Source organism: Schistocerca piceifrons, chromosome 7, assembly GCF_021461385.2.
Source record: "Schistocerca piceifrons isolate TAMUIC-IGC-003096 chromosome 7, iqSchPice1.1, whole genome shotgun sequence".
Classification (NCBI taxonomy): domain Eukaryota; kingdom Metazoa; phylum Arthropoda; class Insecta; order Orthoptera; family Acrididae; genus Schistocerca; species Schistocerca piceifrons.
The window spans coordinates 481,542,604-481,555,282 of NC_060144.1; the positions used below are offsets into that span (position 1 = coordinate 481,542,604).

General features: G+C 38.9%; 1 protein-coding gene across 2 annotated transcripts in view; it reads right to left on the reverse strand.

Annotated features, from left to right (window-relative positions):
• LOC124804749 (cytoplasmic FMR1-interacting protein) overlaps positions 1-12,679 on the reverse strand; it is a 143,335-nt gene that overhangs the window by 110,109 nt on the left and 20,547 nt on the right. The window lies entirely within an intron of this gene.

Genomic DNA, 12,679 nt, shown 5'->3' on the forward strand with positions numbered 1-12,679 from the left:
CATGACCGTTTCATGATAACATAACCTGTTTCTGTGAGCCTATCGTCATCTTCTTCAGACTGACAATAGAATGAGGAGACAAAGAATTATTAAGGAATACATAAAATCTTCCAAGTAACTATCTGCACAATGATAAAAGAACAATAAAATTATACCTAAAGGCACATACTGTTAGTGGCGACAATGTTCCCGTCGCATTATCAACAGCACTAAAGGCAACAGTCGGTAGAGGTCGAGATTTTAGAAGCAAAATGAAATCTCTCTGTTTATTCGTATGTGTCTGTATTAGCAAAGGGAGTAGCTACTTCAATCAATCATCTAATCACCAAGGACAATAGTTCATTTTTTTCTAGCTACTGTGCCTGCCGATACTGGTGTGCTGGTTACGGTAGCCATTTTTAACAATAAAGGAAAGGAAAGGAACAGTGCACAAACACAAATCATTCCTACAGTTGAGAGGACGTGAAAGACACTCACGTCCATGAAGGCCATGGGACACTGTAATGGTCATCATCATCATCATCATCACCATCATCATCATCATAATCTTCATTTTTCAACTCCAGGTTCCAGGGTGTGGTGTACAAGTGCTCGCCATCTAGTTCTGTCTTCACAGATCTTCTATTCCAAGAGAGCTTCACATGTGTGTCCTTTCTCCTGCACATCTGATCTTACAGCCTCTATCCAGCATTTTCTTGGTCTTCCCCGTGGTCTTCTTCCTACGAGGCTCAGTTTGAAATACTTTTGGCAGGTCTTTGGCTGTTTATTCTCATTATGTGCCCATACAACTGGAGCCTGTGTTTCTTTACGACACGGATAACTGGAAACTCAATACCGGCTACTTATTTGTTCACCTCATTCCTGAATTTGTTCTTTGTAGTTGTTTGATTCAGAGTTCTACTGAATCTCACTTTTGTTGCCTGAATTCTGTTGAGGTCTTTGTTTACATGTTTCTAAACCATACGTTAGGACAAGTACAAAACAGATGTGGTACTGGTCGCTTTTGCTTTTCGTGGCATTTTATCGTCCCAGAGAAGATTTCTGACTCGGATGTAAAAATTGGGTGCTTTCTGTGGCCTACTGAGTATTTCCTGCTTAATGATGTTGTCTTTTGAAATCATGCTTCCTAGGTACTTGAAATGTGAAACGGATTTTACTTTGACCCCTTCTAGAAATATATTTGAGGTTGTTCCTTGCCTGTTGATGGTCATTTCTACTGTCTTTGTTTAACTTATTTTTAGCCCAAAATTTTTGATTGTATTGTTCCAATCACTATGTTTCCTCTGTGTTTCAGCTTCTGTTTCTCCCCATACTATCAAATCATCAGCAAAAACTAGGGCATTTGGTTCACTGTCTATTTTCTTGACAGATTTTATGATCTTGTCCGTTACTGTTACAAACGGGAGTGGTGATAGGGCACTTCCTTATTAGACACCTCTCTTTGTTTCAAACTATTCTGATCATCCATTGCCTTTCTGGAGACAGCTGTAACACTTTTGGTACAGCATCTCGACTTTGCTGTCATTCGCTTTTTCAACGTCCACAAATACAATCACAAGATTTGTTCCATATTCCCAGTACTTTTCTGTCAAAAAAATTGCAAAAATAGGATCCATAGTAACTCCGGCTTACCTGAATCCACATTGTTCTTCCTCAAGTGAAGGTTCTACTATCTTTCTAATTCTCATTTCTATGATCTTTTCTAACAGCTTCGAGGTGTGTGACAGCAGTGTGATGCCTCTGTAATTTCCACAATTTCGTCGTTTGCCTCTTTTGAGCAGATGGACAATGACTCCTTTACTCCAGTCTTCTGGGATTTTGTTTTCTTTCCAAACCACTGATAACACTCTATATAGCTGATTTACGCCTACTATATCAGCTGCCTTTATCGTGTCTGAATCAACTTTCCATTCCACACGCTCTTCAATGCTGTTTCTATCTCCGTGATGTTAATGGGTGTCCACTAGTTTGGACTTCATTAATTACTCTACAGTCGTTGATGGTTGTGTTGTCCCCATCTCCATTTAGCAGCACGTTGAAGTACTTTTTCATTTCATCCCTGATTCCTTCCTCTGTTCGTATTAAGTTACCGTCATCTATTTCAAGGACAAGGATTTTTACATATTCATTTCATTTGCTCTTTAGTACTCTGTATTATAATTTCCTACTTCCCTGACATTCTTCCTCTATCCTTGTAGTAAAGTCTTCCCATCACTTTTCCTTTTCTTCCTGCATCAGTCTTTTTACAGCTAGTTTCTTTTTGCGGTATTCCTGAACTAGATGGTCAAATGCTAATTCATTCGTCTATCATCTATTTTTCATGGTCTAAATTTCTTTTCAGTACGTTCCTATCTTTTACTGCTATATTTAGCCAATCATTCCACCAAGGAGTTTCCTTCTCTTTTGTTGCGGCACTCATTTTTCCACAGATGTCTGTGGCTTCTCTAACAAAGGTTTCTTTGAATAAGGACCATTCTTCTTCTATTCCCCTTTCTCAATTTTGGGTAATTTGGCTGCTATTTGTGCTTTATACTTTCTATTTTTCTCCATGCCCTTCAACAGCCAAGCCTTAAACTTCGACATTCTCTTTTGTTTAAACTTTGGCACTTGAACACCTTTTAGGTCAGCAGTTAATAGCTGGTGGTCACTATCTAGGCACTCACTGGGTATGACTTTAACATCCATAACATACTGACCAGCTTTGCTACCAGAGATGAAGTCTATCATAGTCCTGAACTTACCATCCCAGCTGTATCTCGTTATTTTATGACTTTCCTTCTTCTATACCACGTGTTCTTCATGGCTAAGTTGTTTCGCACACAGAAGTAGATACTAATAGGTATCATTTCCAAAATTAAGAAAATATTACGCTTTATCAATACACCAACACAGGACTGTGTGCTTCTTTGGTCTGGCTTAGTTTGCCAGACCACCATGGTTTAGTCCACAGCACAAATGCTTAATAATTTTGTTATTATAGTCCAATACTGTGATGTGATTAGTCAGTTATTATGTTACAAGGCAGTATTAGTAATTCACAGTGATTTTCATTATTATAACTGCAGAATCAATTTATAAATAACCCATCTAAAGATGAGAACAGTCACCACAATTACTGATATTACTCCTTTCATTCATTTTCTAGAAAAAAGATGAGAGAGAGAGAGAGAGAGAGAGAGAGAGAGAGAGAGAGAGAGAGAGAGAGAGAGAAATATTTCAGCTACCCAAGATACAGGGGTACATATGAATATGGCTTTCTGTAAACATTCAACAAATGGGAAGTGCTGAAGTATCTATCAGGTGTAGCTCCAGAAGAATGATGCATATTCAAATTGTGTGACCAGTACTGCATTCTCAACGACCTCCACTGTGAGATAGGTACCTAATAAATAACATGAGACAGTGAAACATCAGAAGGAAATGGTGGAACCAAGACTGGCTCTTATTACCAGTGCCATGTAAAATCCCACAAGAGAGAAAGTTGGGGGAAATGAGCAAATCCATAAATAATAACAAATAACATTAAAACACTGCTGACATCCAAATTGATGTGGACCACACTTCTTTGAAATTTTTATTGTATTATATGTTAAGGTAGGTAGGTGGTTAGCGTTTAACGTCCCGTCGACAACAAGGTCATTAGAGACGGAACGCAAGCTCGGGTTAGGGAAGGATTGGAAAGGAAATCGGCCGTGCCCTTTCAAAGGAACCATCCCGGCATTTGCCTGAAATCATTTAGGGAAATCACGGAAAACCTAAATCAGGATGGTTGGAGACGGGATTGAACCGTCGTCCTCCCGAATGCGAGTCCAGTGTGCTAACCACTGCGCCACCTTGCTCGGTATATGTTAAGGCATTTATCATCCATCTTTAAGCATTTGCATGCATTTGCTATCGGGTCTAATTTTAAAAATAACTTCTACATTAGAGATTAACATGTTAGAGAAAAGGAGACTACTTACTGTACTGTAATACACAACACTATATTCCAAACTATACACAATCAAATAAACAAATGCATGTACTAGGTGTCCAGGGGGAATGTTCAAAATTCAGGGATATGACAGGAATGATTATTTGAAGCAAAAAAAAGTCTAAAATACTGACCTTAAGAGCTATAAGCATTACTTCATCTTTGATACTATGAAATAAATCTCTTCTACCACTGTCTATTTACCTTCCATGTTTTCGGAGGAAATAGTATGGACCAAAAGAAAAAATTGTCTAGTAACCACGGGCTTTAAAATGCACATCTTAACAGCTGTGTTCAGTAGAGCATATGTGTTTCACAGTTGAAAGGCTATAAATGTCTTCAGACTTGGAGCAGCTCAGCTCAGTTTTGTCATTGATTTTTTAAAACCGTGTACTTCTACTTCCGTCCAGATACAAATTATTACAGTGTTTGCAAATTTTTGTAGAAACTCATTAACATAAGCAGAGTTAGAGTCAGGCGTGGGCTTTGAATATCATGAGTTGGGAACTGACCTTAGCCTTTGACCATTTTAAAAAAAAAGTCATCTGCAGTAACATTAACATCATCTGTAGTGTTTTGTCACACGTTCTACCAAGTTCTGTGTTAATGATACTCTGAGCATTATATTTATTATGAGAATTTTGAAAGTAGTCATCATTTATTATGAGAATTTTGAAAGTAGTCATCATTTGTCCAACAGCTGGCTAATCTAATTCTGATTTATATTGCCTTGATTCATACAATGAGTGAATTTGTAATAATCCACTTCCGTTTAATCAAAGAACTCATTAAACTATCATTAAGACATTTTCACAAACAACAAACAGAATAAATGGCTAGTGCCTTTCTTGATTTAAACTGAGCTGATAAAGAAGAGCTGATGGACAGTAGTGTAAGGGCTCATTCTCATTTAAGGAGAAAAAAACAGATGAAGATCCTCTATTCAGATACTTGAACTGACACCAAAACCGAAGTCCATTATCCAAGATTAAATTGCAAGAGGGCAACTGTCTGAAGGCAAAAGTCAGCCAAAATGTAGTTATCAAAGGAATATATATTTTTTATTGTTACTGATGGGCAACTATTGCTGCTTTAGTGACGTAGTTGAATGTACGGAATACATACTGCCTCTCACACTGGCATATGGCCACTGTGAATGACACACAGAAGACTAGTTAGTAGGTTCCTTATGTTCTGGCGTAACCAGAAGCACTGGAATGAAGAAGAAGAATGCAAGACCAGATAAGGTGGTGAAAAGGCGTCGGCCAATACTGTGCTAACCAGGACACGACAACCATAGGAGTGACATATAGCCGAAGTGAATACAAGCATCGCTACTGCCAGCCTCGGCAGGACATTAGTGGACTGTATTTGCAGAGCATTAGCATGGCCTAGCAGAGAGTGCTACGATATCAGATTGTAGTGATCCATATTCATTGCTTGTTTAAACACTGTGTATAGCAAGGACTTGGATTTATGTTGCATGTCACCCATCACATCCAACACCATTGCATTCCGAGAACGCAGTATCCTTCAGGCACTCTATATGAGACAAGTGGGCAAGACCCCACATTTACTGACAAGGACTCAACATTATTGGCGACGAGTATCCAACCGAACTCTGTGCCTGGCAGCCATGGAATTCTCCTTTCCATTTTTTTGCTGGTGCCTTAATTCTCTCTTGTCTTTACTCTGCAGGGGCGCATACTGCTTTAACAGTTTGTTGTCATTTTTGCTAATTCGTATTTTCAGGTGTGTGTTGCAGAAAATTTCTTTGTACATATTTTTGTCTGTTTGTTGCATTTGTATCTTCCAACATGACCATCCCACCTGTCCCGCCCCCTGCTCAGGCACCACAGCCGCAAGTGTTAGACGCAACACAGCTAATGCAGATGTTCAGTTTCACACGCAGCAAATATCAGCACTACTCAACAAGGTGCAGCAGCTACTCGTCAATGCTGTGCGCCCGATGGAACAGGCACTGCTTACTACAGCTGCTATATCACCATTTCGACAGTTTTGTGAACAGGAAGACGAATGATTCGAGTGGTTGGCCCAGTACGAGGCCCATATACTACTCCATAATGTTTCAGGTACTGTGAAACTTCCCTATCTATTATCCACAATAGGAAGTGCAGTGTTTGCCTCATTCAAAAACTTTTTCCTAATGCCACTCAGAGTGAACTTAGTTACAACCAGATTACTGCTTCGCTAGCTAACTATTATTACCAACAAGTGAATATGGTAGCAGCTGGGTATCAATTCTTTAATTGCAAAAAATGGTCAGAACAAACTTATAGTTAGCGGGTAACAGATTTGCAGGGTATGACAAGTAAATGCAAATTCTAATGTGCTTGCGATGCTTTGTATTCAGATGCTATGTTGTGTGATGTGATCGTGTACAATGTACCTGATGTCAAACTCGGAGAACAAATTTTAAAACAGTCTAATCCATCATTTCAGCAGGTAGTGCAAGTACTAGATCAGTACGATTTCGGTGCCTTGTCGGCTCATACATTTGAGCACCCACCTATTTGCTGGGTTGAGTTCCATAGTTGCAATCACCCCATTCCACACCGGCGGTGTGCACAAGCCATGCCGAGTAAACAACATTCCACACCCATGTAAGCAATTAGTTAAACAGGCAGCTACACAGACAAACAGAATTAATTAAGTCTTGCCCTAGGTGTTATTCACGGTACAAATGCCCAAGCGGCTCCTCCCGACAGGCTCAGTGCTACGCTTGTGATAGGAAAGGACATCTGCAATCTGTATGTTTGCAACAGAACAAACATAAGAATTCTACCCACTCCCAAAAATCTAGTTCCAAGGCCCATGTCATTAAATGTAGTATATTCCAAGTCTGCAACTAGCAAGAGTGCAGTTGCGTCAGTGATACACCAGTCAAACAAACTGTTTGTTCATTTATTTATTTGCGGGAAACACGTCAAATTTCAGTTGGACATGGGTGCCTCTGTCACATTGCTAAATCGTCACACATATGAACTGTTAGGCTCCCCACACCTGTCTAAAACTAGCACGCAACTGACAACTTATAATGGACAAGACATTCCCATTCTCAGAAAATGTACTTTGCCCACCATGTACTGCTCTCATAAGTGAACAGTGGCTTTTACAGCGCTACAATCATGCAAGTGTGAGGACATATTTGGTCTTAATTCATTTGATTTATTTGGCTTTAACATTCACAACAATGTGTTGTCAGTGTCTACATTCAGTGCAAAATACAGTCCAGCTAACTTTCTAAATTACTTCTCTTAACTCTTTTCTGAAGGTTTAGGGAAAGCTAACAATTTTGTTGTATGTTTTACACTGAAAGACAATGCTCAGCCGGAATTTTGCTGGGCCAGAACTGCTCCCATTGCATTATGGGACTAAGTCACTGCTGAACTTAAAGAATTGCAAGGTAGCAGAGTTATTGTGCCCATACAAGGTAGTCAATGGGCAAGTCCATTGGTTTTGCTCCCCAAACCCTCAGGTCGCATTTGCCTCTGTGTTGACTTTAAGTCTTCAGTCATCCCACAAACTGTCATTGATACTTGTCCATTGCCACAACCAGAGAATCTCATGGACAAATTAGGTGCTGGATGCTACTTTTTGAAAATTGATTTGCACAATGTATATCTTCAAATACTGCTCGATGAAGAATCTCAAAAAGTGTGTGTACTAAATACTCATTTGGGCTTGTTTAAATATTTGCACTTGCCTTTTCGCAGTGCTTCCACACTTGCTATTTTCCAATGGTATTTGGAACAGCTGACTGCACAAACTGTTCAATTATTTGGACAATATTGTAGTAGCAGGTCGTACACCTGAAGAAAATATTCAAATTTACATGCTTTGTTTCATATGATATCTGGTGCAGGACTAAAGTATTGACTGGACAAGTATGGTTTTTTAAAACCTGGGTTGCAGTATCTTGGTTATGTCATAAACAGTCAAGATGTTCTCTTCAGTTGCACTTGTTAGTCATATGAGATTTGCCAGTTCCTCTCAATGTCACAGAATTGCAGTCGGTTTTAGGGAAAATGAACTATTATATTCATTTTATACCTAATGCTGCGCAAATTGCAGCTCCACTGCATCACTTGCATTGCAAGAATGTCCCCTTGTTTTGGACAGAAAAGTGCCAGGAAGCTTTTCAAAACTTTGAAGCACTGCTCAGTTGTATTAAAAGTTGACGCTTCACTATTGCTTTTGCCTCAAAAGTGTTGTCCAAAGCTCAGTTTAACTATTCAGTGAAAACTGAAAAAGAGGCTTTGGCTACTGTGTATGGTGTCATCAAATTCGACCACTATTTGTATGGCAGAAAATTCTACTTAATAGCGGATCACAAGCCTTTGCAGTCCTTGTTTCATCCAACAAAACCGGTTCCTGTAGGAACTGCCCAAAAATTGCAAAGATGGGCTTTGTTGTTTTCTCAATACAAGTACGAGATTGTGTATCGTCCAACAGCTCAACATGGTAATGTGATCGCACTTTCACGTCTTCCGATTGGCTCTGACAGAGACTCTGACGTTTCTGGCATAATCACAAGTGCTGGAATGAAGAAGAAGAACGCAAGACCAGTAAAGGCGGTGAAACGATGTCAGCCAACAGTCCACTGACCACGACGTCACAATGATAGGAGTAGCACCTAGCCGAAGCGAATATAAACACCGCTCCTGCCAGCCTCGGCCAGACATTAGTGGACAATATTTGCAGAGCATTCGTGTGGACTAGCAGAGAGTGCCATGATATCAGATTGTAGTGATTCATACCCACTGCTTGTTTAAACATTGTGTATACCAAGGACTCAGATTTATGTTGCATGTCACCCATTGCTTGCGACACCATTGTACATTTAAGTTAAGTATTGTCAACCTGCTTTATTGAAATAAAACCACTAATGTTATTTGCTTGAACTGTTGTACAGCGTTCCGAGAATGCAGCATCCTTTAGGCACCATATACAAGATGAGTGGGCAAGACCCCACATTTGGCGACAAAGGCTCAACATCTTACACTTTCAGAAGCCTATAAATAGCTATCAGATGACTATAAATAGATAAATAACCTCAGAAAAGCTAACTGAGAAACACAACTAAATCAAACAGGATGAAATAACAAATACATGGTAAGGACAGAATGCTGCTCACCACATAGAGGAAGTGTTGAGTCACAGACAGGTTGCCATGTAACCACCCTGCTGGGGATAAATGTTGTCAACAGAAAATAATTCTAAGTAAATATTAATTCTGTCAATAGTAGCTGAAATAATTGTTCTTGAAATTTGGTGGGTGTAACACAGATTGTTCAAAATAACAAGCGTTGACCAGAACTTATCTTTATTTCACTGTTTTGTTGTGGTTGATGTTTCCTATTCAGTTTCTTGTGTGAAAACAGGGCAGATAACAGAACAGCTCTCACATAACGGGAAACGTCTGTTATTTCAGGTGTACAATTTATTACATCACAGAATGCTGCTCACGATCTTACATCGTACTGGGCCTCCCACACAGTTCCTCGCAGGTCTTACACACTCTTGCTAACAACTGTGTATTGTTGCGTAAAGTAAATTCACTAAATAAAATTACGGAAGTTGTTTATAATTACAAAAAACATTATCACCTGGTGGTTGCAATTTGAAACACATGGAATGTGGTACAAAGATGATTAAGTATCTCTTGTTTTCATAGAAAAAAAGTGAAATGATATGAATAAATAATGTTAATTACACTTAAACTACATTATCCCAAGCACTCATACCATGTTTCCTGTTTCAAGTGTAAGTACATAATTTTTTAATGTGAACAGAGTTTCAATAGACAGGATATTCATTTTAACTGAAGACAATGAAATATCCTGACAACTACAAATTGGATCAAAAAAAGGTATAGTTCCAATCTGTTTGTCTAAGAGGGGGACATCTAATGATACCAAACTCAATCCACCACACCACCTCACGCAGGTGGTAGCAGGGGTAAACTTGAAATCTTCAATGGGAAGCCCCATTATTTACTGCAGATTACAATTCCACGGCAAACTCTACATGCATTTTGTCTGAAGCATTTTCTTTGTTTCACCACAGATGGCAATGTAATCGGAGAAATAGAAATGGATACACAATCATAATTTACAATATACTACTCAATAGCCCTTGAATATCCAATGGCATGTGGCGTCCCACCCCCATGCTGCAAGGGTAGAACAGGCCAGTATTTTGTAACTCCTAATTGGAAACACCATATGTAATGTTGTATTCCTCCAACATTTTGAACAGGGGACTACTCGACATGCCACTGTGGCCACGGCTCAAGGCGTACGCTACTCTACTTCTAGAAAGGAAAACAAGAGCTTGTGATACAATATGAATCAATTGAGGTCCCCCTAAGTGTCTACAAACAGATGCCAAATCTGTAAAGAAGGGTGACACTACATTTTGAAGACAAGGTGACATGTTGCTGCAGGTATAGAAAGATAAAAGGGAGGTGAGAATGATAACAGTTCACAATGCATCCACACATACAACAGAAAAATGCAAAAAAATCAATAAATGGACAAAGAAAGCAGTTTTGTTTCTAATAAATCGTGCTTTGCTTGCATACAAAGTGTATAAAAAACTAAATCCAGACATTAAAAAACTATTAAAACATTCCTAAAAGAAGTTGCAAGAGTTTGGACTATTGATCAGCAACCTGGCGCAGCAACTATGGTGGAAACTGAAGCAATTCGACCCACAAAATCAGCATCTGCTAAGGATCCACCCTGTTGATTGTCGGGGAACATGAAAGAATATACTATTCCGACTATTGTGGGAAGTGGAAGAAAAAAATATCCAACACAACCTAGCAGAGTTTGCGCAACACATCATAACAGAAGTGAAACAAGATACAACTGCCAATTTTATGAAGTACTGTGTGTGTTTCCAGAATACTGCCCTTCAAGAATATTAGAACATCACACAAAATGTCTGCCAAGTTTCATCAGCATCAGACACTGCTAGGTGCAACTACATTCAAATGAAGAAGGTGCACTTATTTCTCACCTGTCTTACAAAAGTCACTGGTACCTGCAACAATAACTGCGGCGCGGCAGCCAGTATGCCTTGTCTTAAATATAATATGTATTTCATGGCTACATTTACATCCCTGAACAAAATCCCCTATCTTTCCATTGTGGCCTGATCTTGTCAAGTTTTCTAATGTGTATGACAGTGTTAATAACAAGAACAAGCCAACCCAAAGCCCCCTGGTCCCCAGGAGATCCAATGACTTTTCAGATTTTATTTTGTTAATGTTTTCATGTTATTTGTGATACCATCAGCTGTTTTGTAAGCCACCTATCACCTTCACATTAATGACATCATCAGTCAATCTGTTTGCTTACCACATCGTTAACCCACACCACTCTCATTAAATATTTACAGGGTGTATACGTGGACAAGGAAAAAAGATTCCCGGATTTTTCCCGGGTTTCCCGGTTAAAAATACACTTTCTCCCAGGTGAAAACACACTATTTTCCTTGTTATTAAGCGACAGTATATTTTCCCTTGGAACTGTAAAACTTAGCAATCCTTTGAATGGGTAAGTTTTTATACATGGGTGTAGAATTTTCCGGAACTTTAGAAAATGAAACTCAGGGAAGAAAACTCCTTTTGGAAAGATTTTTGGTGTGTTGCAACATGTAAGCTGCATATTTTCATATTACGAAAGTATAAATTCGAATTCCACCAAACACCGCATGTTACTTTCTGAACCATTGTAATTGAGATTGCGATGCGCTTTTGAAAGCCAGTCATAACTCATGTCACGTGATCCCGCCAGCTGATGACAGCAGATATTCCGACCACAGGACACGTGATGTAGTCAGCTAATAGCAACATCACTGTTAAGTAGTGCAGATACACAAACAGGAAAAGTTAATGTCTTAAATTAATGTACATAGTGTTGCTACAAGAAAAGCAAAGCTTTTACATATAACAGTGGTCTCTACGGTTAATAAGCTGCAAGAGAAGCTAAGCTTTCACATATAATGTTGATATTTTTTGCACATGTTACATTTTAAGATATATCACACAAATGTACCAGTAAAATTTTTAGCCGAGTCCAGTGACTTGTCCTCAAAGTTTTCCACAAATTAGCTACTGTAGAGGAGAGAGCTTCCCGTAGCGCTACATCAATTTGCTAATAATAGCAGCATGAATGTCTGATCTTCTGGGCTAACTTCTAAGCAGCTCGTCATCAAATGCTCTGTGATTTAAGAAATTCATCATACATTCTTGTACATAGTTCAACTTGCGTAAAAGGAAATTTACTTTACATTATGTCACAAAAAAAAATAAATTAGAAGATACTCCAAGAGCATCGGAATTTCGTGAACCATACTACAATGGCATGTGCATGTGCTCTTTAATTGCATACTTAAAAGAGCACATTGGTATCTCCAGACTCCCAATGAAGTAGGCCTCAACCTGATATTAAGCTTTGAAAAGGTGCACTTGAAATGCAGTGAGCAGTTGAAATTAGACAATAGTGTGGAACTAAACGCTTCGTTTCTAACACACTGACTGCCTCAGCATAAGAGAGTAATAAAAACCCAATTTCTTTAGCAAACCGACAAAAGTAACTTCATTGTTCTACAAGGCAATTAATGCATGGCTGTCAGAAAATTGGAAATAAAATAAAATCTGAAACTAATAACGTA